The 19,908-nt window shown below is 40.8% G+C and overlaps 1 long non-coding RNA gene across 4 annotated transcripts; it reads right to left on the reverse strand.

Moving 5' to 3' along the window:
• Positions 1–8,676: 8,676 nt before the first annotated feature.
• LOC138954995 (uncharacterized) lies at positions 8,677–17,909 on the reverse strand. 4 transcript variants are annotated; one of them, XR_011452052.1, is made up of 7 exons: positions 16,924–17,909; positions 16,390–16,565; positions 15,830–16,003; positions 14,952–15,066; positions 12,638–12,746; positions 11,443–11,554; positions 8,677–9,234 (listed from the first exon to the last, which is right to left on the reverse strand). It is a non-coding gene; the product is annotated as an uncharacterized lncRNA (long non-coding RNA). The 4 variants fall into 4 exon arrangements; XR_011452051.1 differs by having other exon boundaries at positions 16,917–17,909; XR_011452050.1 differs by having other exon boundaries at positions 17,020–17,908.
• Between the last annotated feature and the right edge of the window lie 1,999 nt (positions 17,910–19,908).

Here is a 19,908-nt window from a genome sequence, read left to right on the forward strand (position 1 = left end):
TGCGCTAACGACGAAAATACAGTTTAACGACCTCTCTGCTTAGAGCAATTTGGGTCAAAGATATCAGAGCCGAAGCTCTACGATGTGTGCCTGGGTGAAGATGAGCAACAACAACAACAACAAAAAAACAAAAAAAAACCAACTTTTACTTTCCGTAATGGAAATGCTGGAAGAACAGGATTTAAAATCAATTCCTTGCAGGGGATACACGATTGTAGAGATTTATTCTTTCATTCCGAGGCAGAAATGCTTTTGTATTCAAGAAACGTGGAACGTTGCTATTCCGGAAGGGAATTGATTTGATTTGTTGGTACTTTAGAATAAAATTGTGAAAGTGGCATCCGACTGATCATGGCAAAGGAGTGAGTGTCAGACCAAGGAGGGTCGTGGTGGAGAAGCCGAGGCACCCTCTACGTACTTGTGGATTCGGCGGCTAGTCAACTGGCGAAAAGCAAACCCGGTCCTCCCTAGGACCTATACTGGCCGGTTAAAAACATATGTACAGGGCTGCGACTTTATGTCGGTTTATTCATCAACGCCTTTATGGCACCCTCTGTCTACAGAGGCATGGGAAGGGGGTCAGGTGAGGAGGCCAGAGATGTGTCTCTGTAACCCCCTCTGGGGTGGGGGTGAGAAAAAGAGGATAGGCTATTTACACTGTCATACACAGTCGTTCGCATACTCTCGCACAGCTACAAAGGCCACCCTCCTCCTCCCAAAAGAGACGGACGTCTCAGATATGGTAGGCAGAGGCTGGCTGTCTAATCTAATATATACACCCAAGGTGACACATGGAATACATGAATGCAACGTGGCACCAACTATAAGCCTAGCGCACGGGACACACGCGACCTCGGCCCCGCCGGCGGAAACACGGCAGGTGGGCGAGTGCAGCGAAGTAATTCTCTCGACGAAAATACAGTTTAACGACCTCTCTGCTTAGAGCAATTTGGGTCAAAGATATCAGAGCCGAAGCTCTACGATGTGTGCCTGGGTGAAGATGAGCAACAACAAAAAACAAAAAAACAAAACAAAAAAAACAAAAAAAAACTTTTACTTTCCGCAATGGAAATGCTGGAAGAACAGGATTTAAAATCAATTCCTTGCAGGGGATACACGATTGTAGAGATTTATTCTTTCATTCCGAGGCAGAAATGCTTTTGTATTCAAGAAACGTGGAACGTTGCTATTCCGGAAGGGAATTGATTTGATTTGTTGGTACTTTAGAATAAAATTGTGAAAGTGGCATCCGACTGATCATGGCAAAGGAGTGAGTGTCAGACCAAGGAGGGTCGTGGTGGAGAAGCCGAGGCACCCTCTACGTACTTGTGGATTCGGCGGCTAGTCAACTGGCGAAAAGCAAACCCGGTCCTCCCTAGGACCTATACTGGCCGGTTAAAAACATATGTACAGGGCTGCGACTTTAACCACCTTCATCTTTTATATGTACCTACCGTTCTTTCCTCCCACCTCCACCCTCCCCCCTCTTCCTCCTGCTAGCTTTTTACATTTGGTCAAGTTTTGACTAAATGTTTTAACATAGAGGGGGGAATCGAGACGAGGGTCGTGGTGTATGTGTGTGTGTCTGTCTGTCTGTGTGTGTGTGTGTGTGTGTGTGTCTGTGTGTGTCTGTGTGTGTGTGTAGAGCGATTCAGACTAAACTGCTAGACCGATCTTTATGAAATTTTACATGAGAGTTCCTAGGAATGATATCCCCGGACGTTTTTTTCTTTTTTTCGATAAATGTCTTTAATGACGTCATATCCGGCTTTTTGTAAAAGTTGAGGCGGCACTGTCACACCCTCATTTTTCAATCAAATTGATTGAAATTTTGTCCAAGGAATCTTCGACGAAGGCCGAACTTCGGTATTGCATTTCAGTTTGGTGGCTTAAAAATTAATGGATGACTTTGGTTATTAAAAATCTGAAAATTGTTGAAAAAAAAATAATTATAAAACGATCCAAATTTACGTTCATCTTATTCTTCATAATTTCCTGATTCTAAAAACATATAAATATGTTATATTCGGATTAAAAACAAGCTCTGAAAATTAAAAATATAAAAATTATGATCAAAATTACATTTCCGAAATCGTTTTAAAAACTATTTCATCTTATTCCTTGTCGGTTCCTGATTCCAAAAACATATAGATATGATATGTTTGGATTAAAAACACGCTCAGAAAGTTAAAACGAAGAGAGGTACAGTAAAGCGTGCTATGAAGCACAGCGCAATCGCTACCGCGCCAAACAGGCTCGCCACTTTCACTGCCTTTTGCACCAGCGGCGGACTACGTTCAGTTTCATTCTGTGAGTTCCACAGCTTGACTAAATGTAGTAATTTCGCCTCACGCGACTTGTTCTTATTCTTTCTGATTTGCTTTAACTATGCTTTTCATCTAGATATTTCCACAATTTTTTTAGTAATGCTTGTTCGACATCATATTTGTGTTATTTTACCACTACGTAGGGCGCGTAATATAAGCGTTCGCTTGAGTTCGTATCCCATTTGTTTATCGTTGTATTATTGTATCATGTTTGATTTAATAAAACATTGTTCAAACACAAGAAACATGAATTTCCTTTCCTGTATCACACATTCCCTTGTTTGTGGCGGAGGAGAATCTACTTTTGCAATGTAAAATTCTAGGCCACTCAGCGCAATTTTTCCCCACTTGTCAGAAATATAACGTAAAACTGAAGGCTCAGGTTGCACCAGATTGCTCCATTTTCCTTGATTTTTATCGAATTATTTTTGGGGGGCATACCCTCGGACCCCCCTAGGAGCTAGCCTTTGTTTTCTAATGACGGTTTTAGAAGGTAGTTGGGTAATTTGCTGGCTCAGGTTGCACCAGATCGGTCAATTTTCCTTTTTTTTTTAAATCGAAATATTTGTCTTCTTAAATTTACTTTTTTTTTAAGGTGTATTAGGGGAAGTTTCTTGGCTCAGATTGCACCAGATTGCTCCATTTTTGCGCCCTCACATGCGTCGTCGAATTGTCCCTAAAAGAAATTTGGAAACCCCCCCCTTAAAAATGATGTGATCCGACCCTGCAACACTTATGCTGAATGGCTTGTCTAGACTGGAGATTGGTCCATACTTCACACGTGGGGACAATCATAGAGCGAAACGGCCAACTCCTGACAACCTTTAAAAACATGTGTGCCAAAATAACAATATGCATTTCATTTGGCGTGCGATTTCGGTAGTGGCAAATTTCTTTGAGTGCATTACGGGATCCGTTTCTTTGTTTCCATCAAGGTCATGTTTACTGTCTGCATACATTCCAACACAGAAGAACAAGCTCTTGTGACCAAACCAGACGAACAAAAAACAACGACAACTTTTCAACAATAACAATAATTTTGCGAAAGAAAAAGACAGAGAAATGAATTTGTCCACTTTAAGATTTGATGAAAGGGAGACAAGTAGGTGTCTGTTTACTGTTAATTCCACATCAGCTGCTGTCACTGAAAGCGTATCTTAAAGGTACCGTTCTTTCCTAGTACACAATCATATTTATCACCACAGATCTGTCCAGGCTTTCACACAGGTGAACAGCTCAGATCATGGTTCAATAAAGTGTTACACAGATGGTCAAAATTAAAGTACAAGATACTGCACTGGAAGTGGAACTACACTGTTGCTTAGTGTCTGTATGAAGCTACAAGGTGAAAATAGTAAAAGAAAAACACGATTCTTGACTTTGATGGGCTTTTTCTGCTCGTAAGCACACATTCTTCTACTCATCACAGCATGCCCCATTATTGAGTTTAAAACACCAATTAAATTTGTTTTGAATAAAACTCACAATTTTACAATAAGAATTTAGAGACCTGAATCAATTAGGTATATCCTACTTAGTTTGACTTTTGCAAAACTAAGTAATTACACATTTAATTGAATCAGTCAGACAGACGGAGACATAGAGAGACAGACAGAGGGCAAACAGAAATCTGAGAAAGAAACCCCTTTAAAAATGTTACCATGTTTGAAATGAAACATCGCAAGGTGAAGCCATAATTCATCACCTTTCAGTATGACGTCATGAGCGTGTTCCACACTTGAAATGACGTGTTTTTATCATGTTGTCAGCTGCACGGAGCTTGGAAGTATATAGAATAAGAGTATCCTGTAAATGTTTCATTCGAAAGAAAGAATTATTTAAATTGGCATTCTTTTTAAGTCTTTTGAAGAAGAAGGAGTTGTAATAACAGATGCAATAATATTGCTTTTTTCGTGTGTTTTGTCCTTTAAATTTAATTATTAATTTTATGAATGTTGTTTTTGTTTGTTAATGAGTTATGGTGTGACCTTGATTGTTTGAACGTTGTTGTGTGTGTTGAAATTTGTCACTAATTTCAGACGGGCGCAGTGTGTTTAACTTAAAGGATGCTATTATGCACAACAGATTTGTTGTGGTGAATATGATCAACGTGATCTCTAAAGCCTGACATTAATCGGGCGAAACCTGCACGGTTGGCCTAGTGGTAAGGCGTCCGCCCCGTGATCGGGAGGTCGTGGGTTCGAACCCCGGCCGGGTCATACCTAAGACTTTAAAATTGGCAATCTAGTGGCTGCTCCGCCTGGCGTCTGGCATTATGGGGTTAGTGCTAGGACTGGTTGGTCCGGTGTCAGAATAATGTGACTGGGTGAGACGTGAAGCCTGTGCTGCGACTTCTGTCTTGTGTGTGGCGCACGTTATATGTCAAAGCAGCACCGCCCTGATATGGCCCTTCGTGGTCGGCTGGGCGTTAAGCAAACAAACAAACAAACAAACAAACAAACAAACAAACAAACAAACAAAATCGGGCGAAGTCGACTTCACGAAGCTTTGGCACTGAATTTTCAGTAAAAAGAGTTCGCGAAGTGATCGTGAAATCAACTTCGGGCTCAAATGAAAACCTTAACATGAGGAGGAATGTTCCTTTAAAAAACTTGAGACACGTATGCTGGATTGATTGACTGGTTAGACTGGACCAGAATCGCCACGTGTGTACAATCATAGAGGCGGAATACTGCTATAAAAGTCTACAAATGAGGGTTTCGCTGTCTGGCTTTCTAAAACCTTGAGGAATACGGTCCTGTGACAAAGCCCAACAAAATGCTTAACGTTTTGCCTTTAAGGTATTTTTTCCCAAAAAAATATGAGACAAATTTAAAAATCCAAAACAGATAGACCGATAACGTGTCAAAACAGATAGACCCATAACGTGTCAAAACAGATAGACCCATAACGTGTCAAAACAGATAGACCGATAACGTGTCAAAACAGATAGACCCATAACGTGTCAAAACAGATAGACCGATAACGTGTCAAAACAGATAGACCCATAACGTGTCAAAACAGATAGACCGATAACGTGTCAAAACAGATAGACCGATAACGTGTCAAAACAGATAGACCGATAACGTGTCAAAACAGATAGACCGATAACGTGTCAAAACAGATAGACCGATAACGTGTCAAAACAGATAGACCCATAACGTGTCAAAACAGATAGACCCATAACGTGTCAAAACAGATAGACCCATAACGTGTCAAAACAGATAGACCCATAACGTGTCATAACAGATAGACCGATAACGTGTCAAAACAGATAGACCCATAACGTGTCAAAACAGATAGACCGATAACGTGTCAAAACAGATAGACCCATAACGTGTCAAAACAGATAGACCGATAACGTGTCAAAACAGATAGACCGATAACGTGTCAAAATCAAGGAAAAAGCGAGAAATTTAAAAATGACAAACTCAGCGGACATGTTTTCTTTGTTTTGTCTATTATTAAACGTTCAGATAAGTGGCGTTGAACAACATCGCTTTTGCGAGAATGATTGTACATGAACCTTTAAATCTTGTCTCCTCGCCCTCCCTCTCCTTCTCTTTCTTCTTTTTCTTCGTTGTCAGCAGGTTTAACGCCGGAGTAGCCATGGCCGAGAAAATCACAGGATATGTTGTATTCCGCGTAGAATGAAATAACGTTCCCTAATTGTAACACGTGCCCCTCTCCAGACACAATTTCAAGGGCCATAACACGTAGACGCTACAAAGGGTTACGGCCCTTATTTTTAACGTCTTCGACAAAATGTTTTCCGATTTGCTTCTTTCCGTTCCTTCGTTCAAACTCAGTGGCCTCTCTTTTCTCCTGTCTCTTTACTCTGTCAACTACTTTTCCTTCTTTCTTCTTGTCTTCAAACTTTCAAACTAAAATCACCCTCTTCTCTTCTGTCCTTTTACTCTGCCAAATATTCGTCCTTATCTTCATCCTTCTTTGAAATTCCGGTCTAGCCTTTCTCCGCTGTCTTTTTATTTATTTATTTTTTTTTACGCCGCCTATATAAATAAGGCGGCGTATATATTTCAGTCTGTCTGTCTGTTTGTTTGTTTGTTTGTCTGCCAAGCTTAGATTATATCTCTGGTACTTATGGGTCGATGGAGCTGAAATTTGGTGTGTAGCTTGGAATTGGCGGTGTTAGGCAAAAAATAGATTCCTACCAGTAGTAAAAGAAGAGATGAGCTTTACACGCCTTTACACAGCCAGCGACGGAATGAATCAGACGATTAAGCGCTTTATGATGGTGACATGATGGTGACGCGTCTCAACCAAACATTTGACGTCGGCATAACTTGCAGTACTTACGCAATTTATAATGCCTTAACCGTTAGTTTCTCTAGGTCTCTACTTTTCGCACTGAACGAGAGTGGATAAGAAATGATGGTCCAAATAGCTTACTGGTGAAAACCCAAGTAAAAAAGTACTACACTATGTACTATAGTATACCATAGTACTTGTACTATAGTTTACTATAGTTTACTATAGTAAAAGTACTATGGTACATTGAATTGTACTATGGTATACTATAGTTTACTATAGTACAAGTACTATAGTACATTGAATTGTACTATGGTGTACCATAGTTTACTATAGTACTAGTACTATAGTAAACTATAGTACAAAAAGTACTATAGTATAATACATTAGTGTGTACTATAGTACATTGTGGTACATGTACTATAGTATACTATAGTAAACTATAGTACAGTTTAAATGTACTATAGTATTTTGGTCACTTTTTTGCAAAAATGTACTATAGTATACTATAGTATACTATAGTAAACTATAGTTTACTAGAGTACATGTACTATAGTTTACTAGAGTAAAGTGTAGTACAGCGTAGTACATTGGCCGCGGTACATTTGTACTATAGTACTTTTACTATAGTTTACTATAGTACAGTGTGGTACTTTTGTTGCTGTAGATTTTGTACTATAGTACTTTTACTGTAGTTTACTATAGTATACTGCAGTACTTTCTTAAAAAAAGTACCATAGCCTTAAAAATTACACTGGATGTAAATGTGGCCCTAATTTTTGCTGAATCAATTGTGTTGTGTGAATTGAATGTGTGTGTGCACGATCAGGCCACTCGCTGCAGTCAATCTGTCACATTTGGTAGGAAAGTAAAGGTTCATCATATGTTTTAAATTTTATTTTCATTTTTCGGCAGAGCATTAATAGTCAAACTTATGTAAGAACATTTTAAAATATCCACTAACATGTAAAAGACCCAATTAAATAATAATTTTAAATAAGGTGTCCATCTTGCACAGTGAGTAACCAAGCAGTTGATTTTTGGTAAATGTCCCAATGCAGAAACAGTTTTAATGCAATTTTTTATAACCCTGTTAACCAGAACAACTAACAATAAAATGCACAAAACAGATTTATTATAGCACTCTTCTTTGTGGGAATTAATCTTTAGCACAACACATATTTTCTCAAAATTATCTCCCCTACAACCAAGTTAAATTTCTATGATTAGCTTTGAAAGTGACCATGCCTACATCAGTACATGAAAACTCTGTGAACAATCAAAGGAGACAATGATTGTCCCTATTATTGACCGGAACTCTACCCCAATCTGAACTTGAATAATGCAAACTATCAAGCTGAATTGATGTCATCTAACCCTGTATGTGTGTGACCTTACACAGATAAAGTTATTGAGTTACTTTCTTTCTTTATTTGGTGTTTAACGTCGTTTTCAACCATTCAAGGTTATATCGCGATGGGGAAAGGGGGGAGATGGGATAGAGCCACTTGTCAATTGTTCCTTGTTCACAAAAGCACTAATCAAAAATTTGCTTCAGGGGCTTGCAACGTAGTACAATATATGACCTTACTGGGAGAATGCAAGTTTCCAGTACAAAGGACTTAACATTTCTTACATACTGCTTGACTAAAATCTTTACAAAAATTGATTATATTCTATACAAGAAACACTTAACAAGGGTAAAAGGAGAAACAGAATCCGTTAGTCGCCTCTTACGACATGCTGGGGAGCATCGGGTAGATTCTTCCCCCTAACCCGCGGGGGGTTATTGAGTTACAACGATCTTGCTTCAAACACATTCAAAATAATACCATTTCTCTGTTATTATTATTATTTTCTGTGAACTTAAAAGTGTATGAGGGTCAATTTTACATGGGTCACATCTACAGGTCATCCAACTTCAATAGCCTGTAAAGTATCAAAAATCTAGCTTTCAAAACATTTCAGAAAAATAAAAACACATGCTTTCGCAACACATCCTTGATATTTGTCAAAAATGTGGTTTTGAAAAAATGCCAAATATGGTCATGTTTGAAATTGATTAAACCATAATAGCAGTATGTTAACTTTGTAAAGTCTATCCCGAAAACCATCCAAGAAAACAACAATGTTCAATTCTGTCTACCCATTGTAAGTCAGCCTAATTATGCTCCACATCAGTGACATTCTCCTGACCTGGTGAGTCAAAACTCACTAAATGTCCAATGGAGAGTTTTCAGCATGCAACCAGAAAGTATATAGTGTGGTGTTATGTCCCTTTTTTTTCAAAACAGGGTTATATATGTGGCAATAATCACATGAAATGTTCTCTGTCCTCCACATCTGTTTGATTTGTGATTGGTGTCCAGATTATTTGCTACAGGCATCTGATTAAGTTTATTGTAGCTGCTGTCCGGTTCCCTTTGCCAGTGATATCTGCTTTCCTGTTCTGTAACTTGTATTTATGTTCGCCGATGGCACCCGCTGAATAGTTTTGGTTGTTCTCCAATGGCATCTAGCTAGCTGCTTTGACGTCTGTAAGTGGCATCAAGGTCCTTCACCATGCAGTCATCTGCTGGAAGTGAACAGGAGGCTCTCTTGCTTATGACACCCACACCAGAGCATGGAATGAAACCTGCAATGACACAGCAGTATGACTATGAGAAAGCATGCAGACTGAAGCAAAGAGGGCCAAACTTTAAGAGAATGATAATGAAACCTACCTTAAAGTGCCGTGGCTTTTAGTGCATATATATCTAACTTTTAAAAGTTGTGTCCGTCTGTGTGTGTATTATGATTGGATTGGATTGGATTGGATTGGATAAGATTTACAGTCCAGTGAGGTTACCCTCATGGAAATTCGGGCTGCTTTCTCCCCAGGGAAAGCGAGCTGCCATACATACGGCGCTACCCATATTTTTATTTTTTTTCCTGCATGCGTGTATTCATGTTTCCTGAGACTTAATGCCGTGTGAGATGGAATTTTTTTAACTTTATTCCAAGTCCCACGGGTATTTGATGGACATTTTTATCTATGCCTATACAATTTTGCCAGGAAAGACCCTTTTGTCAATCGTGGGATCTTTAACGTGCACACCCCAATGTAGTGTACACGAAGGGACCTCGGTTTTTCGTCTCATCCGAAAGACTAGCACTTGAACCCACCACCTAGGTTAGGAAAGGGGGGAGAAAATAGCGGCCTGACCCAGGCCTGGACACGCAACCCCTCGCTTCCGAGCGCAAGTGCGTTACCACTCGGCCACTGAGACGGTGGTGGTGGTGGGGGTTTGAAACGTGCTGGTGCGTGTATGTTTGTGCTTGCGTGTGTGCAGGCATGAATGTCTTTGTCAGTATGTGTGTGTGTGTGTGTGTGTGTGTGTGTGAATCTATGAATACAATTGAAGGCACAGTAAGCCTCCCGTAAACCATCACAGATACGGTCAGGCTTTTACACACAGACTACAGTACAAACACCCTTTCATTTAAACACTCACCGATTGAGAACATCCTAGGTGCCCTCCATAAAGAGCGAACAATTTTCAAATAATTTATTTGTGCGTGGTTTATCTTACCCCTGAGCAATCGTGAACCCGTGTGATCAAGTTTCCCTTTTTGGCTCACGAAGTGTAGCCTATGCGATCGTAACTTTGTGCGTGCGTGCGTGCGTATGTGCATGCGTGCGTGTGTATGTCTGTGGTAGAAACTTTAACATTTCGTCATTTGAAGACGTCACATTATGGCGTAAGAGGGTTAGACGTCACGCGAAGGAATGTCTCGGTCATTGTTACTTTGAGCGGGCCGAGACTAGTTGGCAGTCGTGTCTGTAAGTAGGCTACATGCAGACAGACAGATCTAGATCTAGTGTCTCGCTTTCTTGCACAGTGTCACCTATGCTTACTGTGTGTGTGTGCGTGTGTGTGTGACGGAGTGATTGAGTTTGTGTTACTGTTTGTCGATTTCTTACGTGAGCCTTGAAGGCTTCGCCTCTTGTTTCACAATGTAGTCGTCAGTTAGTCATTTGAATGCGACTCCATGTGAGCTTATCTACAATAGCACGTTTTTATGCACGAAACAAACGGCTGTGGTTCACAAAAACTCTAGCGATGGTTTTTGACTGTTGAGAGGAACGGTGATATATGCATAAACCGCCGTCTGCTACGACCCTTGCGTGACCCTGCTTCCGGGCTTTTCTTTTTTCAAACTTTCACAACTTCGAATTGTACTGATCTTGTCTTGATGAAAAAAGAATTCTTTTATGATTAAAGAATGTTTGTGTGACAAGCTGTCAATTTATTATTTAGATTTTAAAAGTTAGGTCTAGCGCAAAAACGCACCACGGTCCAAAAACATTCTGATAATCATCCATCCACGGCTATGGCAAGTTTACATCGATAGAATGAGACCCGAAGGGAAGTAACTCATTTTTGACCTGAGTTCAATCGGCAAAATTAATTCTTTAAAAATTGCTCGCTCTTTACGTAGGGCACCTAGGATATTCCCGTTTGGTGAGCGTTCAAATGGAAGGGTGTTTGTACTGTGTGTAAAAGCCTGACAGTATCTGTGATGGTTTACGGGAGGCTTACTGTCCGGGCGTGATTTCCGGTATTGAACATTCATAACAGCCATCCAACACCAAAACGAGGCGCCATTGTTGTAGAGGACCAAGTCCACGAAAATAAATTCTTTGAACATTTCTCACGCTCGACAGAAAGCAGCCAGGATGTTCCCGTTTGGTGAGCGTTTAAATGGAAGTATGCTTGTACTGTATGTAGACGCTCGGGGAGCTCTGTGATGGTTTACGGGAGGCTTACTGTGCCTTTAATGTATATACATCTATACACACCCAAGAAGATAAGGCGCTCAGCAGGTCTGCACTCATGTTGATCCATTATGTTGGAAACAGGCAGAATTGGATCCTCCACCCGACAGTCACTGAGCTACAGTGCTGCTCTCAGCTATAAGCAAGAGAAAGCAGCTTGAGTGTTTCATCGCATATAATTCCAGTGTTTGCATACTCCATAGCGATTAGCTGAAACTATTTAGCTAAAACATTAAACTATTATCAGTGGAATACCAAAGGGGTGGCATATGTCATCCAAAATATACGGCAATTTAAAGTGTGATTGACGGGACAGAAGCGTTTCAATGATACAAATAGAGAACACTACATAGCCTACTGTGTGTTACTGGGTTTACACAAGTAAAAGTGAATATTTTTTCTTCTTCTGTTTCTTCGTTCATGGGCTTAAGACTCCCACGTTCAGTCATGTGGATTTTTACGTGTATGGCCGCCATTCAGGCAGCATACGCCAATTTCGGGGGAGGCATGCTGGGTATTTTTGTGTTTCTATAACCCACCGAACTCCCACATGGTTTACAGGATCTTTTCCGTGCGCACTTGGTCTTGTGCTTGCGTGTACACATGAAGGGGGTTAAGTCACTAGCAGGCCTGCACATAAGTTGACCTGGGAGATCGGAAAAATCTCCACTCTTAACCCACCAGGCGGCAGCGACCGCGATTCGAACTCACGACCTCCCGATTATGAGGCCCACGTCTTACCACCACGCCACTGCGCCCGTCGTGAATATTTCAATATTTGAAAAGCAATAAGTGTAAATCTGGTGCCACACAGCAAGCCATGAAGTATTCTGTTTTCAATCCCTACGTACCGGAGAGATAACACATGTGGTAACTAAACCATACACCCACATGTGGGAATATCATTGAGGTCATGGCAAGCTAGTCTGGCAGGGACCTTATATATTCCACTGCTCATGATTACAAAGTCACAGATGCAAAGTCATTCTCGGAACACTTTTGGGCTTGCCATTTTCCCGCGAATGTTTTGAGAATGAAGTTTGTCTCGGAGATTTTGCATAAGCAGTGGAAAATGAAATCCCTGTCAGACATGTTGTTTGAACCAACCTCATTTACATGATAGACACGCCTGTGAAGAGATGGTTCATTTATCACATCATGACACATGGGTGGTATCTCTCAGGTAGGCAAAACAATATATCTAAATGCACCAATTTACCTCAAGCACTCAGCAGGTCTGCACATATGTTGATCCATTAGGTCAAAAAACCACCAGAACTTGATATGTTGTCCAAAAGTCACAGATACAGTGGAACCCCCCAAGGATCCTGAAAAAATAATTAAAAATGAAGAGCCAACACTTGTACAAATTATCTGTCTTTATACATACAAGCACATACACAAATAAATCTGCTTGCACTATGCTGGCTTTAGGCATGTGTAATAAAATGATTTTGGGGGAGCTTCTCTGTTTAACCGGGAACTTTTGTTGTTGTCAAAAGCAATTTATGCCTCAAACATTCTCCCACTCAAGACTGAACTATGCATTCAGAATGTGTTGATATCTGACTTAAACTCATAAAAATAACAAAGGCTAGTTTGTAAAAAGACACTGATTTGAAAAGAAAATTTAACTTCAATTACATATTATCATCTATATATATATACGACTAGTGTCTGTGTGTCTGTGTGTCTGTGTGTCTGTGTGTCTGTGTGTCTGTGCGCGATGCGCGGCCAAGGTTCTCGATGGATCTGTTTCAAATTTGGTGATCATATTCAGGTACACCCTGGACACAACCTGGTCGATGAGATATTTCAACACGTGCTCTCAGCGCGCAGCGCGGAACCGATTTTGGTTCCACCTCAGCTATTTTGGTTCCACCTCAGCTTACCCGGGCCCCCATACCGACACACCATAGCCGCTACACCACATCACAACGCCAAAGTTCTCGGTGGTTCTTTTTCAAATTTGGACACCGTATTCAGCTACACCCCGGACACAATATCATCGATGAGATATTTCAACACGTGCTCTCAGCGCGCAGCGCTAAACTCATGTTCGTTTTTGTGTTCATTTCACCATTATAAGTAACTCTTCCTTATCTTCTCCAGTGTTTGGCGTTTATCTCCCTTCCTTCGTGTGGCTTTCCCGTTCAGTTGTAAGTTACTATTTATTTTTAGAATGTCACTGCGCTGTCCAGAACGCTTCCCTTGCACCCGTAAGTTGTTCTTACTGTCAAAGTGAAAAGGTCGAATCAATTTATAGCCACGCGAAAAATACACTCTCACCTATCTCTATATATTTATAGATACAGATATGCATATATATATACGGCTTCTCTGTGTGTGTGTGTGTTTGTGTGTGTGTGTAGGCAAAAACCTATGTATTATAGAGTTCTGTTTGTGATGGGGTCTAGCGGCTTTTGTCTGTCTGTATGTTCTGGCATGTGAGAAGCCACAGCAGATAATATAGGGCTAAGAAATAAGCTCTAAAATTCTCAATCCCGTTTGACAGGACTTCGCCTTTCAAAGGTGATTGTGGTGAACCGCCACGCTGTCTGTCTCCGCGCCGTTCACCCCAAATTCCCGTTTCTGAGAGTGACTATTTTTAGAATGTCACTGCGCTGTCCAGAACGCCCTTGCACCCGTAAGTTGTTCTTACTGTCAAAGTGAAAAGGTCGAATCAATTTATAGCCACGCGAAAAATACACTCTCACCTATCTCTATATATTTATAGATACAGATATGCATATATATATACGGCTTCTCTGTGTGTGTGTGTGTTTGTGTGTGTGTGTGTAGGCAAAAACCTATGTATTATAGAGTTCTGTTTGTGATGGGGTCTAGCGGCTTTTGTCTGTCTGTATGTTCTGGCATGTGAGAAGCCACAGCAGATAATATAGGGCTAAGAAATAAGCTCTAAAATTCTCAATCCCGTTTGACAGGACTTCGCCTGCAGAGGTGATTGTGATGAACCGCCACGCTGTCTGTCTCTGTCTCGCGATTCACCCCGGCGAAGCCGGGTATTCCTCTAGTGTATTATATAATCTGTTCTGGGGCTTTTTTCCAGGTCTTTTAAAAAAAGATGTTCACAAACAATAACGAACACATTTTTCAATTCAATGAATGTTTGCAGCACTGTCAGCCGGACAGAAATGACAGTATGTTGACAAAGCCGTAATAAAAACATAACCTGCAGTCCTACCTTAGCGCAAAGAAGTATGAATGGTCTGTGTGTACTCTACAATCTCTGACTGTGGCCCTATGTAAAGGTCGAAAAGAGCTGGCTGTGCTTGGCCATTAAGAAAAATTTCAGTTAATTCAGATTTGTACAAGAAGAGCATAAAAGCATATATTCACAGCATGTATGTCTTGTTATTGCTATAGGTCTATATATCTATGCCACAATGACACAGCAAATACGTACATTCATACAGACATATTCATTTACTCATATAATTTAAATTATATAGCACCACAGGAATATGTTATTACTTAATATCAAAATCTAATATGAAATTTCCTACACACACCCATGAAGTTCAAGCCCTCAGCAGTTCTGCACACATGTTGATCCAGGAGGTCCAAACACACCCTGCACTTGTTGTCCAACAGTCACTGCTCCAGTGAAACCCTCCATTTAGGACCCTGAAAGATATATAACAAGTTCCATAAAGTGATACAAAACTCTTTGTTGTTGTCCTTATCTGCCGAAGGAGCACCTCCTGTCGCTTCACAGCATCTGTAACACAAGAGAGGACTGAGTATCCAGCCAGAAATTTCATGACTGTATTTTTATAATGATGATCAACAAAACTTGTTAGGGGCTTTTAAAATGATATGACAAATATAAAGTCAGATGCACTTCACCCATTGTTATACTTAAACATAGAACTAAGGCTTTCTCATACAGTGGAACTCCCCTTGTTAGACCTCAAAATATCTGAGAAAAATAGGCCCTGGGTGTCTTAAAAAGGCCGTTGATTGATGATTCACAAAGGTTATTCACAGAAAATATGAAAAAAGCAAGGTCCTAAAAGGGAGTGTGTCTTTAAGTGTGTGTGTGTGTGTGTGTGTGTGTGTGTGTGTGTGTGTGTGTGTGTGTGTGTGTGTGTGTGTGTGTGTGTGTCTGTGCATCGCAATTAAGGGCTAAACAAAAACAAACACACACCCAAGAAAAGCAAAATTTGTTTGAAAATTTGATCCAAGACAGTGAATCAAACAAGAAATGTCCATCACTGATTCAGACATATTTGAATGTATGTGTGTGTGTTGCAAACATTACACAACAGTGGATCATAAATACCAAATTCAGCTATGCTAGTACCGTATTGCAAATTACATTAAATTTGAAATGTCAGAAAAAACAGGGTTTTTAAATTTTATAATTTGTTGTTAATAATTAACTTACTGGTTAAAGAGTACAACTTTTCACAATTTCAGCACAGAGAATGGAATCCTTGGTGTCTGCTTCCTTTTCTATCTGAATGACTCATTGGTACAGCCATCTGTCATCACCCTGCCGACTGTTTTTTGACATGGAGTCCAGAAGCTCCCCCACCAACTCAGGCAGTTTTGTTTTTCACTAAAAGTAAAAGAATAAAGGTCAAATAGATTTGCACAAAGGAATAAAAAGAGGTTTTCTAGTAATCCAAATAAAGCATGCAGAAATAAAAACACAAAAAGTAACATCAAACAGTTTTGCCTCTTGTGCCCCCAAGACACTGGAATAATGACAGGCCACCAGATAGGCCGTCCATCACTGAAAGTGAACAGAAAAACTGATGTTTGAATATGTGTGTGTGTCAGTGTGTGTGTGCGTGTGTGTGTGTGCGTGTGTTATGTGTGTGTGTGTGTGTGTGTGTGCGTGTGTGTGTGTGTGTGTGTGTGTGTGTGTGTGTGTGTGTGTGTGTGTTATACAACTACAAGTGGTACAGGTAATTTAAGACAAGAGTTTAAAATGTCACTTACTTGTTGTCCCTGTCAGTGTAAACTTTCAGCACAAAGAAGAATGGAAACATTGGTGTTTTTGTCGGTTCCGTTCCAATTGAATGACTTGGTACAGCCATGCCATCAAGTTGATCAACCAGCTCACTGTTCCTGTTACCAGTTCAACCTCTTTTCCACATTGCCGACAGATTTTTAATCTGAAAAAGTCATGTAGGCAGGCCTAGATACATGTTTTCAAAATGGGAATTTATAAGTTGTAAACAGTTAACGAAATAGTCCGCTTCTGTCACGTACTCCCCACGAACACCACCATGTGGGGCAGCCAGATCCAGATAGAATCAACAAACAAGTACTAAGTAGATCTAAAACTCAAAGTAAAAACATCAAACTCAAACTCAAACTCAAAGAGAAAAACAACAACCAGACGGCCCAATGGTCACTGTAATTGTATCAGATTCAGATTCTCACAATGGTATAAACTTTGCAAATCTCAAAAATAGTCGGATACTAGTGACAGTGATAGTGAAAAAGAGTTGTGGCAGCTGTACTCCTCACTCGATAGTCGATGACTTGGCAGTCACAGTTGCAAATCACTCGATAACTCCTGAGCGAATCTGGATACGATAACATGGAAAACTCTTGAAGGCTTACTTCTCAGTCCAGATCCGTCTTCTGCTCTCTGAATTATGGTTAAACTCTCTTGGTGGGTTCCTTTCGTGATGTTGTAGACCGCTTTTGGCAATCTCCCGTGCTCTTTCTTGTGAGTTCGCTCGTTGAAAATCAGTTACTAGTGCTCTCCCTTGATTTACTTCGGAGTGGTCTCCTCTTCGATTTTTAAGGGACATAACTCTCGTGCGAACCCTTTATTCGTATCGAAAGTAGCCGGCTCAGTTTGTTTTTGTTTTTGTTTGGTCTTGTGTTTGATGACTTTGCTAGTCCAATATTTTATGTATATATACTCAACCTTCGTTTTGCGTTTTTGTTGCAGCTGAGTGCATTTACAGTTCAAAAATCCTCCTATGGTAGTAAAACAAACCCAAAACTACCCAACGACCACATCTGTGAAGCTCGACAGTTTCTTGTTCACGCGAGTGCATAAATTAACCTAGTTATTACGTGGTGTTTGGTCAGAGTTCGATTCAACTGAGTGATTCCGGCCTCCATTTTGTTTTACACAAACTCATGATGATGTCTGACATAGTTTGCTAGTGACGTGTCCTTTTGTGCATGATGTGGTGATCTACCTGATCTAAATTTAGATCCAAAAATAGGTCAAGACCAGCCGGGTCCGAGTACGAAATTAATTCGTAAAAAAATCGCAGTTCTTGACTCTTTGGGTGCAAGTCAATGAAACTTGGTAGTTCTTCTAACGGATAGCTGCCTGAGGTATGACTAAAATCCCCAGGGGCTCCGTGCACCTGGATTTGACAAGTTCAGTACTTTTAAATGTTTTTACTAGTTATTTACTTTTATGAGTTACTGTTCCTTTTACGGGTACTGCTCTGTTCATTTTAGCATGTGCATAGATATGCAACGCACACAAGTGTGTGTGTGTGTGTGTGTGTGTGTGTCTGTGTGTGTGTGTGTGTGTGTGTGTGTGTGTGTGTGACGGTGTGTGTGTGTCACGGTGTGTGAGTTTACGCAGTATGTGTGTGTGTGTATGGGGGATATGTGTGTGTGGAGGGGATGTGGGGGTATATGGGTGGGTGTGTGTGTGTGTGTGTGTGTGTGTGTGTGTGTGTGTGTGTAAGTAAGCGAATGTCAGCGGTTTGTGTGTGTGCATGCGTGTGGGCGTGAGTGCGGCACTATGTGCGTGTGCGTGCGTGCGTGCGCGTGTGTGTGTGTGCAGTCTTTTGCTTACGTTTACAATTATTCTAAGTATATGTTCCAAGGCAGGGCCGGACTAGGCTAAGAGGAGAGGGGGGGGTGCCAGTGGTGGTCTAGGGGGATGTTCCCCCTGGCGTGGTCAAGGGGCAGAGCCCCTTGTGGGGGTCAGGGGGCAAAGCCCCCTGAAGCTGATGGGTAGGTCATATTCTGAGATAGAAAAATGGTCGCTCCTTGCATGAAACGGCATAAAATAAACAATAATAAAAAATGTTTTAAATAAGTGAGGTACATGTTTATGCTAGGAGGGGGGTGGGGTTGCGCAACCCCCATACCCCCCCCCCCCCCCCCCGGTAGTCCAGGCCTGCAAGGACAGGTTGGAAGATTAGGCTAAGCCTAAAACCTTTATCCTGACGTAATAAATTTAATTATGAGCTCTCTCTCTCTCTCTCTCTCTCTCTCTCTCTCTCTCTCTCTCTCTCTCTCTCTCTCTCTCTCTCTCTCTCTCTCTCTCTCTCTCTCTCTCTGTTAAGCATTCGATGTGTACATATTCCATAACTTTTTTTTTTAAATCTCATATTGTGTGTGTGTGTGTGTGTGTGTGTGTGTATGTGTGTGTGTGTGTGTGTGTGTGTGTGTGTGTGTGTGTGTGTGTGTGTGTGTGTGTGTATGTGTGTTTGTGTGAATGTCCGTGTATATGTGATTAGAATAGGGGTGCCTCTCTGCATGGGTGAAAAAGCACTTGTTTGTAATGCTTGTATGCCACAACCCTATCTCTGTCTCTCTCTGTCTTTGTCTTTGTCTGTCTCTGTCTGTCTCTGTCTGTCTCTGTCTGTCTCTCTCTCTCAAATTATTTAAAATGAAACAATATTTTACACACAGCAAAATTCAGTCAACTTCAGGTCAAATCAAGAACTTTGCACTTGATCCTACATGAAGAATTATTTTGACAAACGTTAAATTTAACATAAAAAAGGTATTGTTTCAAAATTTCACTGCAGACCATTATATAAGCGTTTCGGGCGGGCGGGAAATAGCTCAGTCGATAGCGGCGCTGTCTTCAAAACCAGTTGTCGCAATCGGCGTGGGTTCGATCCCCACTTTCGGCGAGGGATTTATTTCCCAGAGTCAACATCGTGCAGACTCTCCTCGGTGGCCGCATGCACACGATAAAGAACCCAAGTTCACAGCGAAAGTCTCAGGGCTCGGAAACATGAATACACGCATGCAGGAAAACAAATGTGTGGGTAGCGCCGTATACTGTATGGCAGCTCGCTTTCCCCATGGAGAAAGCAGCCCGAATTTCCATGAGGGTAACCTCACAGGACTATATGAAATCTTATCCTTATTTTATCCTTATCCTTTAACTTTTAAAGCAATTGTTAAATTCTCTTTTGAAAACTTTTTTTGTGAGAAGCGTTCCAAGGTAACGTTAATGAAATATTAATTTCACATTTGATGCTAACTGTTTACAAAAAACTAACTATACTTATGTAAATCTGACGTTACAAAAGTCCTTTCTCCTAAGTGAATATGTGCGTACCCACGTGTTTGTGTGTGTGCACGTGCGAGCGTGTGTGTGTGACTGTGTGTGTGTGTGTGTGTGTGTGTGTGTGTGTGGTGTGTGTGTGTGTGTGAGCACAAAGTATTCCTACGTGTATTTTGCAAATGCACAGTTAACAAGTTTGAAAATATCTCATGTCATCTCCAACAAAC

This window comes from Littorina saxatilis, unplaced genomic scaffold (genome assembly GCF_037325665.1).
Source record: "Littorina saxatilis isolate snail1 unplaced genomic scaffold, US_GU_Lsax_2.0 scaffold_1244, whole genome shotgun sequence".
NCBI classification, from domain to species: domain Eukaryota; kingdom Metazoa; phylum Mollusca; class Gastropoda; order Littorinimorpha; family Littorinidae; genus Littorina; species Littorina saxatilis.